At 33.6% G+C, this 19,189-nt stretch overlaps 1 protein-coding gene and 1 non-coding gene across 8 annotated transcripts in view; one reads left to right on the top strand and one right to left on the bottom strand.

Moving 5' to 3' along the window:
• The window catches only part of TBC1D5 (TBC1 domain family member 5), a 553,318-nt gene that overhangs the window by 50,878 nt on the left and 483,251 nt on the right, over nucleotides 1-19,189 (top strand). The gene's annotated exons all lie outside the window — the stretch shown is intronic.
• On the bottom strand, nucleotides 17,117-17,179 carry LOC119470229. Its single transcript, XR_005199112.1, has one exon. It is a non-coding gene; the product is annotated as a U7 small nuclear RNA (small nuclear RNA).

The following is a 19,189-nucleotide window of genomic DNA, read 5'->3' as shown; positions in this document are numbered from 1 at the left end:
AAAAAAAAAAAAAAAAAAAAAGAATACTAGTATTTGTAAACATTTAACTTGCAAAGTATTTCATTTTGTATAACATTTAATCATCTTTCTTAAACAGCAGACAAGTACTTGAGCCTCTTGAATTTTCTGATTTAATTCTTCTCCTAATACTGTATGGTTGAGCAAAAATTACATACAAAAGAAGAATTTGTGCTTTGAGGAAAATGTGTTAGCCTGGTGGATGTCCAACATTCACATCAAGTTTTTGACTCTTAAGTCCAAGGCCGTTTTCAGGGCTCTGTTAGGTAAAATTTAATTTCCTGAAAAAAAAAAGTAATAATGTTCTTATCAGGGTCGGACATATACTTATTGTTAAAGAATGATTAAGTGCTTGATGCCTGAGCTTTTATAGAAATGACCGCAAACACCATTAAGGCCAAATATAGTCTTTAATACACAGTTAAGCATTTTAACATGTGCATAAAAAGGACAAGAAAGCAATCAATTTTAATTTTAAACTCTTAGATGTAGTTATTTATAGTATTCTGGGGAGCCTTAAAAAGTAAGGAAAGATGTTGTTAATTAGTATGAGACTAAGGAAAAGATCTTTCCAACCTGTTTTCTACCTGAAGACAGAGAGAAGCCTCCATCCTGAGTCTTAAATATACAAAGTGCATCAGAGAACAGATGAATTAGATGGCAACAGAGTTTGGGTGATGTTGGTATGAGTGCCATAAGTAACTGCATCTATGTGACTGGTAGGGTTCTGTATGAATCACTAAAAGTTTTTAAGGTAGAAAGATTTTTCAAGTAAATGTTAAAACATAAAATCCTAGGAATATGATTTATTAATAGGAAATATTTTAATAACTAGATTTAATGACATAATTTATCTTAAAATCCAAGATAGTTTTGAGAATGAAAGGGTATACTGTAATATGTAAGGATAACATGTATGAACTGGGGCCTTCCTAGTCACATGGGGACCTATGGTAGTACCTCAACTTGTATTGAGTAATTTCTAATAGTCTTGTATAGTGTATGTTTCACAGGAGTCTCAATTCATGTGTAATGTCTTTAAAAATGTTTTCTTTTGTGATTAACTTCTCTCGTGGCCAACATTTATGTTAGGCAACATAAGCATTTTGTAATTGACTTTAGTAAAGGATAATGCTGATGTTTTATGACTTTTGGAACCTATTTTCAAGATGGCAGTAAAAGATTATTACTTTTAGGAGCAGAAAGATAAGTATGGCAAAGTTGGTCATACTTTAGTGGATAGTTCTAAAGTTTTTCTTCATATAAACATTAGAAGTTTTTTTTAAAAATTACTCTTTATTTTAGTTTATTTTATTTTTCTAGAGGTGGTGGGCTCTTGAACTCCTGGGCTCAAGTGATCCACCTGTCTTGGCCTCCCAAAGTGCTGGGATTACAGAAGTGGGCTACCATGCCTGGGGCCTTTTAAAGAAATGTTTTTGCTTCCTTTGCCTTGTAAATCTTCTGATTCAGTGGTTCCCAGCCTTTTTGGCATCAGGGATTGGTTTCATGGAAGACAGTTTTTACATGGATGGCTGGTGAGCGGGTGGGGTGAGGATGGTTTTGGGAAGAAACGGTTCCGCCTCAGATCATCAGGCATTAGTTAGATTCTCATAAGGAGCTGGCACCCTAGAACCCTTGCATGCGCAGTTCACGATAGGGTTTGAGCTCCTATGAGAATCTAATGCTACTGCTGATCTGACAGGAGGCAGAGCTCAGGTAGTAATGCCACTGATGAGAGGTGGCTGTAAATACAGAGGAACATTTGCTGGCTGCTCTGCCACTCACTTCTTGCTGTGTAGCCTGGCTCCTAACAGGTCACTACCTGTATCAGTCCATGGCCTGAGGTTGGAGATCCCTGTTCTAATTTATAGTATGTTTGACATTGTCATGAAATCTAATCCTGTTTGTTATACCTTTAGAATTTATAATTTCTTGTTGGATAATCCAGTGGTCTTTTCTTTCTTTAAAAGCATGTTACATGTCACATATGTTGATAAAGTTGGCAGTTTTGCCAAAACTTACTGAAAACAACTATTTTTCCTTGGTGAAATTCTGTGTGGGAAAATAGAAATCTCTAGATGAGTATAATTTAATTGTTTTGTATAGTTTTCTTTTTAATTCTCTCCTGATATGTATTTATCTGATGTGGCAAATTATATTATTAAAGTCATAATTATATTGTACATTCTTAATTTTTAGTTTTTTGTGTTTAGAACATACACGATTTGTTAAGTTGAACCAGGTAACCAGAGTGGCATATTTATATTTGAATGTGCATTAAAAAATTGGAAAAATTCTTGTGTAATCTTATTCATATGTATGATAACTTTTTCTTTGTTCAGAAGTGCCTATGATGGCTAACAAAAAAGGAAAGAACTATTCATATAGTCTCCCTCAAGTTAGTTACAGTATAAAGCAATTCCTGAATACTTTACTGTAATTCTAAGAGTAATAATATGTGTTATGTGTGAGCTCTGAGAGTAGCTTCTTTATAATTATGACAAGTAAAAGTACAGCCAAAGGTCATGGTAAACATAAGATTTCTTTCATACCTCATCCATTTTGTGGACAGCATATGAAGTAGTTTGGGTCCCTGCACTGATGTTTTAGTAGAGCAGTCAAGGTTGTTCTCATGGAAGTGTTTCAAATCTCTTTCTGCCTACCTCCCATGTTGCTGCAAAATTTGGCATGAATATGTATTTGAATTCTGGACTAATTAAATAGATCCTTATTAAATTTAGCGTTGCAAACAAAATAGGGGACCATTTTATACTTCAAGGATTTCTTAGGCTGTTACACAATAGTGATATATAGGAGCCTTTAATAATACTAAATACTATGGTGACGATGCAGTGTCTCAGTATTGACTATCTTAGTATCAGTATTGTTCACAGAAACAGTAAAAACCAAACAACATAGCAATAACAATAAAAACAATATCACACAAATTATGTAAACAGGACATGCCTGTAGATGTACAATCTATTGATTAGATCCTGTATTTGACTTTAATTTGGCTATCTAAATAGAAGTTAGAGTATTAACAAGGTCATATATAGGGAAGCCTTTTATTAAAAAATGAACAGCCAGAGGCTGTGGTTCACGTCTGTAGTCTGAGCACTCCGGGAGGCTGAGGCAGGAGGATCACTTGAGCCCAGGAGTTTGAGATCAACCTGAGCAACATAGGGAGAGCATATCTCTACACAGATAAAACTTTTAAAAAATCAACCAAATATGGTGGTCCCAGCTACTTGCGAGCTGAGGGAGGGAGGATTGCTTGAGCCTAGGAGATTGAGGCTGCAATGAGCTGTGATAACCCCACTGCACTTCAGCCTGGATGACGTAGCAAGACCCTGCCCCGCCGTCCCCCGCAAAAAAGAGAATATACATATGTTAGAGTGATTGTATCATATATCTCTTTAAGTCATCCTCAGTACACAGTACCGAAAAATACATCTAAAGAAAGAACATTTAGATGAGGATAAAATTGTAAATTATAACTTTTAGTATGACTGATAAAAGTGTTTCCTTCATACTTTTTTCTATTGTTTTCACACCCTAGCATGCTTTTTCTTCCTGTAAGACTTCTAGAGTAACAGTTTTCAAATAAGGTTGGTGCCGCTCCATAAGGGAGTTTCACAAATTGGTGTGAGGTTTTCACTTGTCACCATGATTGTGAGAGTGTTTTTGTCATTTAATGGATGGGGACCAGATATGCTGGATGTTCTGCAGTGCAAGGGCCAGTCTCAGACTACAGATTCTCCTGAGTACCACATAACTTTTGAATGGCTATTTGACTAAACTCCATTCAAAGATAAATCAGTAATACTTCAGTGTATAAAAATATTGAAAAGTTTTTATAAAATGAAGAATCTGATAATTTAGGAGAAATTTGTGTGTGTGGGAAGCTTAAGTAAAATAAATCCTCAACATTAGTGTATAATTTACTTCATATATTCTTGCCAATTCCTAACTTACAGCATTTCTAAGTAGATATTTAGTTCAAAAATTTTAAGTTCAGTAATGTAGTTACTGAGAGCTGAACAACACATTGCAAATATATAGCAGGATTTTAAGACTTAACAACAAAGTTAATTTATAATGTGTGCATCTCATTAAATTTTATTAATTAACAAGGATTTAAAAAATATTAAATGATTGCCATTTTAAATATTGAAGTTTCATTTTTTAGAATAATAATAAATGCATTGTTAAAATTGTGTATTAAAATTAAATTACTTTTATGTTGCCCAGTCTTCAGTATTATTCTTGTCCTGTTTCCAATAATCTATTATACAGTATCTCTGTTAACTTCTTGTATTACATTTCTTTACCCATTCCATTATCTATCTTCTGTATTAGGAGGAGGGTACAGTCTGTAGCTTTTTCATTATATGGAAATAGGTCCTAGGGAAGGTTGAAATGACTTCATTTTACTCTCAGACTTGATTAATGATTTTGGTATCAAATTTTAGATTGTAGATAGTTTTATTTTAGATATTAAAGGCTTCATTTCACAACATCCAGTGTTACTACTGAGAAATCCATGACTACTTTTTTTTCCCCCTACTTTTTTTTTCCTGGCTATATATGGCCTGTTCTTAATATTCTGGAAGGCTTTAGGATTGTTTGTCTCTGAAATTCTATGATAATGTGTCTTAGAATGGGTTTTATTCATTATTTTTAATGAATCTTCAGAGGACCCTTTTAAGAACAAATGTCTTTCAGTTTGGGCATATTCTCTTGAATTATTTTCTTTTCCTGTTTTTGTCTTTCTATCTCTCTTTCCCCCTCAGTTCTCCTAGCTGGAGATTCAGCACCAGTGTAGTAGAAGTGGGATGTGTGAGGTTGAGTCACTGCCTGATTGTGGGCAAATGACTTGCTTCTCCTCAGTGTCTTTTCTGATATGTTCTGTTATGAGTAACTTCTTTTGATAAGTTATTCATCTGTTTTCTAAAAATTTGTGATCTTGTTTCTGTTGTCGTCTCCACTTCCACTTTTTTGTCCTTGTGAAATATACCTTAAAAAATTATTAACTGCCATTTTAGTAGGGTTTTGGGAGGGAAAAGAAATAATTTCATGTGGTTAATCTATGTTTGGGGACCCAGTTGTTTTGTGTACTCATTTTGCAAGATGCAGCTCTTGAAAACTTTGTGTTGACTCTTTAGTAATATTACTTCACCTCCTACACACCTTGTTAGAGCACTTACTATGCTACATTATAATTATTAGTTTATTGCTTATAATAAGAACAGGAATTGTCTTATTTGTATCAGCGTTTTCGTGCAAAGCATATTTCTTAAATGAATGAAAACATAAACAAAATGCAGAAATAAAGTAGGTAATAGATAACAGTACAATTTAGTCAGAAGGATTGAAATTATTTATTTTAATCTTATTTCAATTAGTGTTTGATAGATTTTTAAAAACTTAATGGAGATTTATTTCTTTTAGTAAAATATTAATACTGTTATCATGCTGGGGTAATCAAATAAATGTCTTTATATTAAAGCTAAATGACAAAATAGTCAGAGTTTCATTGTAATGGAGAATCTTGATGCATTTAATTAGGAATTAAGCTACAAGGTATTGAAAAATAGAATGACTAGTGTGTAGTTTTACATATCAAGGAGAGTACAACAATATCATAGTAAAGGGCAAAGAATAGAGAAAAAGCCTTCTCTTCTTCCATCAGCATATCATTTCAATCATTCCAAATAGTAAAATAATAAATTCTAAGGAAACATCTTTTTGTTCTGTGAAAACGTGTCATAGCCGCAGACAAAATGAAAAGATCTAAATTAAGCAGAAGATTTGGTTAAAAAATCTTCATCACTCTTTTGATGAAATTTCACTATCGTAATTATCTATTGTCCCTTTTTGGAAGTTTTCCTTTATCATAATATTTAGTTTTATTGATTTTAACTTTAGTGGTAGGAAATATAATTGGTTTAATTTAAACCGTTTTACTCATGACTCCTTTTTTCATATAAGTCAAATAAAGTGAATCAGCAAATAGATATTGAGCACATACAAGACCCTAGTTGGTATGCAGTGAAGTTATAGAGATACTCACTTTAGGAAGGTATCCTCTCTTAAGAAGCTGAATGCATGTAAAGAATGGCAGGTGTAAGGATCAGTAGGATAGGAAATATCTTGAAATTGTATATGATTAATTACCAATGAATGGCCCAAATGGAGTTTCTACTAGTTCAGCTGTCTTTAGTAGAATGTTCACACCTTCTTAAGTCATAGCTTAGGCATGATGTATGTGAAGACAGAAGGGATTGATAACTTGATAAAGTTATTTAACAGTATTCTGAATTTTTATTTTTATGTCTTTTTAGCCATAGTCTGAGTTATCTATAAGGCCTGTTCATTTTTATGCTTGCATTTGCTTACTTATTAGAAACATTCTTAAAATTGCTTAGAATTACTTTGGGGATATTTCATTTTTTACTTTTTGATTCATATACTATATAATATTTTTATCAAACCATTCAAAATTTTAAAATTAAAGATTTTATACCAAAAACATACAGATAGTTTTTGCTGTACACTAGTATTTTGCTTCATAAAACATGGTTAGCATTCTTTGTTCTGTGTTCATGTATTTTTATTTGAATTCAACGTTCATACATTTTCAAGAATAGTTTCAAGATAAAATTAATATATTCTATATATTTTCACTTAAATGAACTCATTTTCCCCATCTTGTGACCAACTACTTCTTTCGAGTTTATTAAAATACTTTCTTGAGTGTACTACTTAGACCATCTCTATCACTTCATCTCCCCCACTTCCATCTCCTTTTCTTACCTGTATTTTTTACTCTACTTTCTATATTATATTTCTACTTTCTATATATCCAGTGTACACAAACAAACTTTATGAAAAGCTCAAATCCAGTGCAGGAAGGTCTTAGGAAAAAAAGTGTAATTATGTTATTCTATAAACTTTAAAAATGTTGTCTAGGAAGCTAAAACTGCTTAACAGATGTGATAGCTTCATTGTTTCAAATTTATGCCAATCAGAGTTGATAGGATTTGATCACACTCTAGTAGATTTATGAGATAAATTACAATATTGCATGACATACTTCAGATAGAAAAACATCAATGTAAGTTGGATATGATTTCTCGTTTAAGATAACAAGCTAGTAATTTTTAAAAATCAGATGGTTGCTACTTTGAGAGAATATCAGTTTTTATGGAAATTAACAATATCGCTCATATTTCCTTCATGGTGACAAAAAGTATATTAAAATTTTTTTTCATGTAGAAAGTTAATGGTAAATGGGAGGCATCTTGTTTCTATTTCGCAATAGATGACCTGTCAAATTTCCAAAGGCTTGTAAAGAAATAGGGTTGAGCTTAAAAGAAATTTGTCTGCAGGAAAGGTTAACACAAAATGAAAAAACTTATATTTGTGGTACTGAACTTCCGATAAGTTTTTTCAAAAAGTAAGGTTTCAGTTGATATGTCCAAAGTCTTACTAGGAATTTTTATTTTTTTCAAACAAGTAGAAGTTTAATACCTCACATAACAAAGAAAATGGAAAAGAACTTACTCACTAATGTAAGTGGCAGGTTCCCCCAGGGAAGTCAGAGCCAAGGAATTGGGAGTCAGGCTCTCAAGTCTGTTTGTTCTCATAGAAAATGACAGAACTATTTATTTAAAAGTCCCCTGATGAGAATGTCTTTAACTTTATTTAGGAGGTCTACATGGTAGAGTCCTTCAGTTCATTTTTGAAGTAAAATCATGGGATCTCCTGAGAACTTGACTTGAAATTGTTACTAAATCAAATAACTTGTGAAAAGAGGGTAGAATTTTTAGTTTCTTAGATTGAAATTAAAAGTTTTTAGAATATGAGGACTGGCCAAAACAGTGATTTTAAAGAAGATAGGCCCTCATGTTTCAGGTAAGAATATTGTAAAACCTTTAAAATTTTTTCAGAATAAAATTATTCATCTCATTGCTTAGATTTTAAAATTTTAGAAAGTATAGGCTGGGTGCAGTAGCTCATGCCTGTAATCCAAGCACTTCGGGAGGCTGAGGTGGGTGGATTACTTGAGTCATGGGTAATATGGTGAAACTCCCAATCTACAAAAAAATCCCAAAATTATTTGGACATGGTGGCACATGCCTATAGTCTCAGGTACTCAGGAGGCTAAGGTGGGGGGATCAACTGATCCTGGTCAGGTAGAGGCTGCAGTGAGCTGAGATCATGCCACTGCACTCCAGCCTGAGTGACAGGTGAGACCCTGTCTCAAAGAAAAAAGGAAAGAAAGAAGAAAGTACAGAAAATAAACAGAACAGGCAAACATGTATTTAACATGCAGAATTAGTATGTTAACATTTGCTACCACATGTTTTTTAAAAGATATTTTTAAAGTCTTTCCCTTCCCAGAAATAACTGCCATAATGAAATTGGTTTATAGCTTTCCTGTTTTTGTATTATTACTACATTTATGTGTCCATTAACATTAAATGTTCCTAAAGATTACCTAAAGATTGCATTTTTTTTCCTTCTTATCCATAATTATTCTTGAACTTTTACTTGCTGTGATTTGTACACCTGGTTGATTCATTTTAAATGTTGTATAATATTTCATGATAGAACAACAATTTGTGTACCTATTTCTCTTTTGACAGACATTTAAGATTTCAGGGTCAGGATACTTTGCATAGACTTCTTCCATAGATATTCATGGAGCTCTGCAGGTCTCGGTGTTTTCAGAACACAGATAAGCTGTCATCATTTCCTATAACATTGTATCCAGGTTGGCACTAGGCAGCATCCTTAGGACATTTGATGCTACTAGAGCAGTATATTGCTTCCTTCTTTTTTCTTTTCTTTTCTTTTTTTATTTTTTTGAGAGGGAGTTTTGCTCTATCTTCAGGCTGGATTGTAGTGGCATGATCTCAGCTCACTCCAACTCCCATTGCAACCCCTGCCTCTTGGGTTCAAGCGATTCTGGTGCCTCAGTCTCCGGAGTAGCTGGGGTTACAGCCATGTGCTACCACGCTCAGCTAATTTTTTTTTGTATTTTTAGTAGTGATGGGATTTCACCATGTTGGTCAGGATGGTCTCAATCTCCTGACCTCGTGATCTGCCTGCCTCGGCCTTCCAAAGTATAGGGATTACAGGCATGAGCCACCATGCCTGGCCTGCTTTCCTTTTTCTTATTGAATTTCTTGCCTTTACAAGCCAGTCCACTTTTCCATTCCTGGCAAAGAAGCCTGCAGACAGCGTTATCATGCTTTTTCTTTTAAACAAATGTCCTCTGAATCCTCCCAACGTCTTAGTACAAAAAAATATATAAAAGAGTCTGTAATTTTTGCATCTGTTTGAAAAGATGCTTTTAAAAAAAAGATGTTTTTTAGTTTTTGTGCTTTTGCTTTATTGTAACCTGTGGGAGGCTAGGACCTGTGCTATTTGGAGTTTATTTTGCCACAACAACGTGTGTGCTGGATCTGTGCATAAATAAGACATAGTTTTGCTTAATGTGAACAATGTAATTTTGTGCCCAGGTATGTAACTCTTTCAGTTAATAAGTGAGATCTCGAGTATTGAAAAAAATTCATTCTTATTTTATGATCATTTTGGAATGGTTTTAGACATTAAAAAAATTGTATCATATAAATGGCATTCTTACAGGTTCAAATTTATAATTTTCACTAGTTCAGCCAATTTAATTTTAAGGCATTTTATATTTTGGAAAAAATCATGTATTTGGTAGAAGTTGTATATGTAAGAGTATATTTAAAGAGTATATTACACACTTAGATTTGGGTTGTGGTACACTCTCAAAGAGAAAACCATCAATTTAGGAAATTCTTTGTGTGCCTAACAGCTTGAAGCTGCCTTATAGAATGCCAAATATTAGACTATCAATTTTATTAACTATTTCACTTAAAGTATTTCTGCTTGAAATAAAAAAGAAGCTTCAATGAATTGCTAGGTCTGGATCATTTATTGCATGTCAGTAGTTTTAGAAAGCTGAAAAATGTTTATGCTGTGTAATAAACAGATGCTGCTCTAACAATGCAATACGTTATGTACCAAAAATGATCTCTGTTTTAATCATAGATGCTGATTTAATGAGACAAGACTAGCTTAAATCAAAAATGGATTTAGGATGTAATTTTTGCTTTTTGTGTGTTTTTTCTACATAATTAATAGTCATACCTTTTAACATCATTATCAGACTTGGGGGAGAATGTTTATTTCTTTGATTTTCACATCTATTTTTGAATTCACAGGAGTTTGTAATTGTCCTGTAAACCTATTCAGAATAGCTATTAAAATGCTTTAAAGAAGATGCCTTGTTTTATACTGTATTGTCTACTTTGCGTGAAATTCCTATAGGTCTTAACTTTTCTACCTTTTTTTGATTGAGGATACTGGGTATTTTCTACAATTTGTGGGACAGTTTTGGGGGAGGCAGTCAATCAATGAATTGACTATTGTGAGATGATGATGCTTGAGGTTTAAAATCTCTGTGGTACAGTGTGCTTAGGTTGCCTCTTTGGTTTACTGTCCAGAGTCACTGGAGTCTTTTTTTCATCTATGAGAGAAGCGCTTTGCTAAGCTCTACTTTATAGTTCATTTAATTTATTCCATGAGCACCCTCAAACTTGACTGCAGTTGCTGACTTTGAGTCCTTCTGCATCTGTATTGTACATCTTTGATTGACATGGTTGCCTTTACATATGGTCAGGTAATTTTATATTTGTAAAAATATTCCTATTGTGTGTTTTATTCCATCGAACCTAGCAGAGTTAAATGTAGTTTGGATGCATTGGGAAGAATTAATGATTGGAAGATACAGAGTTGGTAAATTATTTATTCTGGCCCTGAGGAAGCTGAAAAGCTGAGTGAAAGACTAATAAATCATTTGTGGTAGTGCTGGTTGTCACTTCCAATTATTTTAGACGGTTTTGTGATAAACTGCAGCACCTGCTAGATATCTGCACAACCTCCCTTGATGCTAGTGGTGCAGCTTGTTTAGTCGATTATCAAAGGCAAGTTTGTGTAAAGTTTATTTAGGATGGAAAGGAAATTACTCTTTTTGAGTTAATTTTGTTGCTTTTCCTCATTGTTTTGAGTGCTATGAAAGGATTTCCCTGACATGGCCAGGAATCTGTAATACGCCTACTATTTTAGCCAGGAAAGACTGTCTTTGTCTTTTTTTTAAATACCTGAAGAATTCAGCTTCTTTATTATTCCCAGACTAATTAAAAACTACATCAACTGAGATGATTAGTATGCTAAAGATCAAATCATCTTTTTGGTACCAATTGATAGAGAACCACTGCTGCTGCTTGACCAGACTTTTTTCTTCATTCTTTGTTTTTAAATGCTGAGATTTTGTAACCACTGTCCTAAAAGATAGTGAAGTTCTTTGATCCACTGGTCCTAAACTCTGCTGCTGAGACTTTTTGGGAGAGGCAGACAAGAATTGGAAGGAAAGCACAGCCTAGGTTGGTCTTGTTCTAGCAGTCTTGAAACAGGACTACTCTAAAACTCCTTGGGAAATAAATTATGAACACCATATAATGTGCATGCTTTATGTTTGGAATTAGCTGTTTGGTCTCTGTCAGAGTTTAATAATGATTTGTGTTCAAGCCCAGAACATTAGGTTTGTTTTTATGTGTTCAGAGTGATTTAATTTTCGCTGAGATTTTCAACTTTAACATAAAAACATGGAGCAGTCTGGCTGGGTGCAGTGGCTCACATCTGTCATCCCAGCACTTTGGGAGGCTAAGGTGGGCAGATCACCTGAGGTCAGGAGTTTGAGGCCAGCCTGGCCAACATAGTGAAACCTTGTCTCTATTAAAAATACAAAAAAATTAGCTGGGTGTGGTGGTGGGCACCTGTAATCCCAGCTACTTGGGAGGCTGAGGCAGGAGAATCGATTGAACTTGGGAGGTGGAGGTTGCAGTGAGCCAAGATCACATCATTGCACTCCAGCCTGGGCAACAAGAGTGAAACTCCATCTCCAAAAATAAAAGGGGGATGAGTATGGACAGTCAAGAGGACTCTTCAAGCTATGTACCTTGAATAATCTTGGTAAGTGGTCTTGTATTCATTGAGTTGCATTTTTACTCACTGACTTGCTTCTCCTCATCAAACATTTATTAAAGCTCATATGTGCCAGCCCCCTGGTACAACTACTGCTATTAGTAATAACAGCTCTTTTTAAAGGTTAGTTTGTGCCATGTAGTATTCTTAGCATTTTTATATGTATTAACATATTTTAATATGTGACAGCCCTATAAGATATTTATTATTCCTATCCTTATTTTATAAAGGAGCCCTGTGGAGTGATAAGGCAATAGTGATTTAGTTTTTTTCCTTAGAGTCTACAGAAGATGGGAAACATTCTTGGTAATCTTAGTTAATTAGGTTTAAGAATTTCAATCCAAGTAGTGTAATAATAACTATCATTTATTGAAGATTTAGTTTTATATTTTGTACTATATATATTATTTCACTTTTAACCCCTGAACAATAAATGCTATCTTCTTTGTCACTGTATTAGTTCGTTCTCATGCTGCTATAAAGAACTGCCTGAGACTGGGTAATTTATAAAGGAAAGAGGTTTAATTTACTCCTAGTTCTGCAGGGCCGGGAAGGCCTCAGGAAACTTACAATCATGGTGTAAGGGGAAGCAATCACATCCTTCTTCACATGGTGGCAGGAAGGAGAAGTGCTGAGCTAAAGGGGGAAAGCCCTTTTAAAATAATCAGACCTCATCAGAGCTCCCTCACTATCATGAGAACAGTATGAGGGTAATCACCCCCATGATAAAATTACCTCCTGCTGGGACCCTTCTATGACACGTGGGGATTATGGGAACTACAATTCAAGGTGAGATTTGTGTGGGAACACAGAGCCACCTATCAGTCATGATGGTGCAATTGAATCTTAAAGAGGTTAAACTACTTGCCCTGGGTTGTGCAGCTTGGAGGTGGAGGGGCTGGGATGCAAGTCAGGATCTGACTGCCTCCACACTCTATTTAGGGATTACAAACCCTAGTTCCAGTGGAACTTGGTGAGCCACAGAAAGTGGAAAGGAAAGTTGTCTAGGGGGCAGCTGGGGAGCATTGACAGCAGTGGGACCAGAACTAGGAATCTAGTGATTTTTTTTTTTTTTGAGGTAAGTTAAAAATCTAAATTTTTATGTGAAATGTCCAGTTTTAAAAATTTTGGCAATTTATTCAGGATGAATTGTTTTCTCTCTGGATGTGGCCTGTGGATGCAAGTTTGAAACCCCTGCATATTGCCTCCCTTCCAGCTTTATCAAATTGAAAACTATAGTCTATGAAACAATATTAAAAGATTATATTAGTAAAATTCCATCCTTTAGGAAAGTTAACAGACTAAATGAAACATAATTATTTATTACTTTAGTAATTCTGTATAGCTTGTTATATACCTCAAGAGATTTCGTTGAGTTTAATTTCAGGTTATTATGGGATACTAGTAATCCAAATATAAGCTATAGCATAGAGTATGAAATCAAGCAGTACAAACGTTAAACTAGAATTTTGAAAATTTAAATAGCTATGAAGTTATGGAAGTGTTTATTGAAACACTCTTTTCTTCCCTCCCTGTACCCAGCCCCCTATTCCTCTGGTGTTTTGATTTCCTCCTTTCTCAGCTCATACACATTTCTTTTCCTATGCGCTGAATCATGTGGGCGATTTAAGATACATATATCTTAGATTTAAGATTATCTCTCTCTCTCTCTTACTATGTATATATACGTAGTGTTTTTTTTTTTAAGTGAAATGTCTCTGTTAGATTCTAGATAGAATTAAATCATATGTAGGATGTTGTTACTTTTAATGGAATATAACATAGTCAAAAATCAAGGTTTTAGTAAATGGGGACCTGTTTGAAATAAAAGTCACTGGTTGTTTATGGTTTTATTAAATGCTTTTATCTTACTTAAAATACAAATTATTGCTGGAGACAACATGTATCATTTCATAAGTGTTTGAAAGAAAAATCAGACTAGTTAGTTATTAGAGGGTTCTTCCAGAAAAAGATAAAAGACAAAACCTTAATAACTATTATAAACTTACTATTTCGGAATTATTAAAAATAATTTTCCTGGCAGGGTACCATGGCTCATGCTTGCTGAAATGGGCAGGTAGCTTGAGCCCATGAGTTTGAGACTAGCCTGGTCAAAATGACGGAACCCCATCTCTATAAAAAATACAAAAATTGGCCCCGTGTGGTGCATGCTTATAGTCCCAGCTACTCAGAAGGCTGAGGTTGGAGGATCACTTGAGCCTGGGAGGCCAAGGCTGCAGCCATGATTGTGCCACTGCACTTCAATCTGGACTCTGTCTCATTAGAAAAAGAAAAAAAGTTCTTTCTTAATGGATTTTCAAATTCTACCTTATAACAAAAGTACTTGCATTGAAAATCGATGTTTCTTTCAAAAATAAAGGGCTTAATAAAATATGAATTTTTTTAGTGGGTCCTTTAGCTCTTTTATGTCTAATATAGAAATTAAATACTTGTTACTGATTTAATTTTTATAAGTTAGAGGCTTTTGATCCATAGCATTTCATTTGGTAACATTCAGTTGCTTAAAGTATGGCTTTAAAAAATTCATCGAAAAATCTTACTATGCTTTATTATAAGAATAATATATATTCATTACAGAACATTTAAAAAAATTTCAAAAAAATTAAAAACACATGATTCTACTACAAAGTAGCAACCAGCAAATCTCTCTGTTTTCTGAGTTTTTTAGTTTTTACTTTGACTGCTTAGCGTTTTATATTTGTCTTTTCTGTGATAATATTCATAGCTTGGTTGGCTTGTTTTTAAAAGACATCATAATATTTGAGAGTTCAAATGCATCTCATTCACAAAGCTTTTCATCTAGTAGCTAGGAGTAAATTCTTCCTCTTCCCAACTTTCATGTAGCTGACTGTACCTCTATGATGATTTTTTTTTGTAGCAGCATATATGCATATATACATCTCACACTGTCTTGAATTCATTTTTGTATTTTTGTAACATTCACTAACTGTTGAGTGAATAAATGAAAAAAAATTAAGACTAATCAGTTGTTAGAGGGTTCTTCCAAAAAAAGATGAAAGACCTGATCCTAATAATTCTTAGTTATAATGTCACTATTTTGAATTATTAAAAATAATTTTTCTTAGTGGATTTTCATATCCTACCCTATAATGAAAGTCATTCCACCCAGAATTAGTACTTTTTTCTTTTGAAAGAACCATTGGTTCTTAAATTAGATCTTAACTTCTATATAAGATCTTTACACAGGTAGGGCTTCTGTGGAAATGTGATTATACTAAGAAATCACCAAAGTTTATGGAGCCAACAATTCTTTCTAGATCTAAACATGTACTCGGTGTCCTATTTAATAATTAAGTAATGAAGATTTACTATGTTTAGATTTGTTAAATCTAATTTGAAGGGTAAATACTGCTAAATAAGTATATAAAATACTGCATTTCTAAAATGTTGCAAAAATTAATTAATTATTGGAGTGCTTATAATTCAACGATGCTTGGGAAATCTGAAGGAGAAAAAATTTAGAAATGGTGAATCTAGTATATTACTATATAGATGAAAGGTAATTCAGAATGCTAGAAGTGGATGGGTGCTTAGAAGTTACCTTCTAAAATCTTCTTTGTCACTAGGAAACAAGTTTTGGGAGATAAATAATTGGACCAAGTTCATAAGACTGTAGTGTGTCTAATGCTAATTACTAATATGTGCTTAATAAATATTTTTATGAGTAAATGAAATGCCTTATGTATAGGGAATTGCTGAAAAATTTGTCACGTATAGTTTAGGAAAGTTATTGCAAAAACAGTTGCCATGAATGTTCAAATTAGAAAATAGAATTATTGCATTCCCTAAAAATATTTATACTTAGAAGAGAAGAACTTAGAAGACATAATACTTCTAAAAACGTGGCAATGTATAGAAAGATGAAATAGAATGGGTTCTATTTAGCTTTGTTTCCAGCAGCACTTTGACTGCATAATTGGAAGGTATCTTTGGATAAGCTTTTTGGAAACTTTTCTAGTTGGAAAAGGATTTCAGCTGGAGTGTCTAAGGGGTCACACACACAAAAAACTCCTCTATATTAAAATAAAATGTGTCCAAGCTTTAAAGAAAAGATCTCAGAGTTTGCAGATGATCCTAAAATTGGAGCTAGGGGAAATAATGAGGAACAATGCAATCAGATTCAAAAAGATTTGGATTGTTTAGGTGATTGGGCCAGCAGATGGCAAATGCAGTTCAGTGTAGACAAATGTAAAATAATTATCTTAGGAACAAAGAACCAATCATACAGCACACTGATCAGGAAAAAATTTGTGAGTTATTGTAGGAAAACCATTGAAACAGTTAACCCGGTGCACAGCTGCAGCAAAAAAGGCAAGCAAGAAACCAAATTAGCAGACGGATAGAATATAAAGCAAGAGGCAATACTTATAGTGTATTAAGAAACTTGCTAGACCCCATCCAAATTACTCAGTCTACTCTTGGTTGATAGAACTACTTTAGGAAGAGTACGTTTTTTGCCTTGGAAATAGACTGGAAATGGTACCAAACAAATCTAATAAATGATATTAAAAAGATTTACACTAATTTTTATCAACTTTCAATTTGCAAACTTTTATGGATGTGAGCAAGACACTGAGTGAAAGACACTTCAGTTCTACTGCAAAGAGTGGATGGGAGGACCTTCCTAGAGGACATGTGTGGTTTTCATTGCCTGGGGCCTCACTAAGCCCCTTTTAATTAATTAATTAATTAATTTGTTTTTTAATTGCATTTTAGATTTGGGGGTACATGTGAAGAACATGCAAGATTGTTCCATAGGTACACCCATGGCAGTGTGATTTGCCCCTTTTCTAGTTAGGTAGGAGGCTGCTTCTCACCTCTCAAGATAGCCTAAAGGCTAGCACGAGGCACTTCTGTAGTTTGAGAGTTGCACCTTGACATCTAGAAAAACCACGGGCATAACACTACGAAGTGCCACTGAGATGCTTCTTTCTGGCCTGTAACTCTTATTTTCTTTCTTTTAATTTATCAGGGCCTCCTGGTAAAAGCCAGAAAGCCTGCTAGACAAATTATGAAAGAGCCTGTAACTCTTGATGCGGTAACATAAGTTCCAAGTTTCATTCAAGGTTGTGGAGGCAAACATTTTTCTGTGATTTGCCTTCCTTGATTCCTGTCCAAGCTGGATTATCCAACCTTGTCTCAGTGTTCTGAACTATCCAGTGCCTAGCCAGTAAATTCCTTTTTGACTTAGATTCACTAGAATATGTGTCTTTTGTTTATAATCAAGAGCCTTAACTGGTACAGTAGTAGTGTTCTGTTTTTTTTTTTTTTTTTTTTTTTTAGCTTTTTTTTTTTTTTTTTTTTTTTTTTTTTTATAATGTTTTTGCTTTGTTTGTAGTGGTGTCTTATACTAAATCATTTTTTGAATGAGAAGAAAGCTGATTTGCAAATTGTCCTCTTCGTCTCTCTCTGCCTCTCTTTTTGTCTGTCCTTTTCTCCCTCCCCATCAGAATTTAAAAAAAGTGAAAAGAATTTGTATCTATACCATCAGCATCTGTAATTCTTTTGTAAAATTTAACTTTATCCGTGCAATTGAATATTCAGTGTCACTGTTAAAAAATGGCCTTTGGTATCGAAACCTGTTATAAGAATGTTTACATTTTTAAATACATTATATTAGGTACCTCTAAAAATCATTTTCCTGTTTTACTTTGGAGGTAGCAAATTCATCCAATTCCATTATTTTTATAGTATCACATGAGCAATGATAGGTGGTTGGATTGGGATTACTGTCCCAAGGTTTCTGATTCTTCCATTATTGCTTTTATATTACTGTTTGCTAATGAATATTTGTTTATTGAAGTTTTTTGAAAACACTCATGAATTAGTAATTGTGATTTATATTTTAAGTTGATGGTGAATTAATTGATTAATACTTAGAATTTTTTAAATAAGCAGTGTCTTAAACAGTGGCTAGGTTTTCCATTTATAACACGTCATATTGACTCATATTTTAGTTACATTGCTAGTCCAACCCATATGCAGAGTAAAGTAGGAAGAAAAGGTTTCTTTATTTTGGGGAGTGGTGTGTCAGGGGTATTCCCTGAAAGAATTTGAAATAAACAGGAATTTATCTTTGGGACCCTTGAATCATTCTTAAAAGTCAAATAGAACCTCCCTTCCAAAAGATATTCTTGAGTTTATTACTCTCACAACTGTGTCTTGCCAGAACTCATATCCTACCCTATGACCTACATATAGCATGTCATCCATGGCATGCCCTATTTTCCAAAGTAGGTGTTCCATGATTCACATTTGGTACCCCCCTTCCACTCTGTCCTTTGGTATAAATTATAGGCAGTGTTAGGAGATAAAACTTCCTCCCTTCCTTTCCTCTCTCCCTTCCTCTTTTGATAATTTTGGTCATTTGTTGCTTAAAGAAAATGATTGTGTTAGAAAATTCAGCATACAAATACATTTGTCCATTTATTCTAAAGATGTTAGGCTATTATAAGAATGGATTCAATGTGTTTTTATGAGTTTTTTATGTGAAAAATGGGATTTTTTGCATCTGTTTTTTCTTTTAACAGTATATTGAGAGCAGGAAATATAAACCTACACTATCTCTTTTAATAGTTGCATAACATTCTGTTATTATATAGATGTACTATATATTTTTTAACCAGTTCCCATTGATGGCTATTTGGGTTGTTATACTTTTCCATTATTATATATACTACTGCATTCAAACTACTTTTGATAATGTTTGTATATATATCCCTCATTATTTCCATAGACTAAATTCTGGAAATGGACTTTCTGGGTAGAAGGGTAATTACAAGTCTTCTGATACTTACTGCCAAACTTTACAAGTTTCATTTCCACCAGCAATTTTGATTCCTGGATTTTTTACATCAATACTGTATTAATACTTAAAAAGAAAACACCTTTGCTCATTTTATAACAGAAAAGTCGTATCTTGTTGTAATGTACCCATTTTTAAGGATATTGACTGTTTATAATTTACCTCTTAATACCATTTACCTGTTACTCAGATACTTTCTTATATTTAATTATTATATTATATATTAAAAAGATTGGT

This window comes from Cebus imitator, unplaced genomic scaffold (genome assembly GCF_001604975.1).
Source record: "Cebus imitator isolate Cc_AM_T3 unplaced genomic scaffold, Cebus_imitator-1.0 Scaffold24, whole genome shotgun sequence".
NCBI classification, from domain to species: Eukaryota; Metazoa; Chordata; class Mammalia; order Primates; family Cebidae; genus Cebus; species Cebus imitator.
The sequence above is the reverse complement of the archived record's forward strand: the minus strand, read 5'-3'. Positions and strand labels throughout refer to the sequence as shown.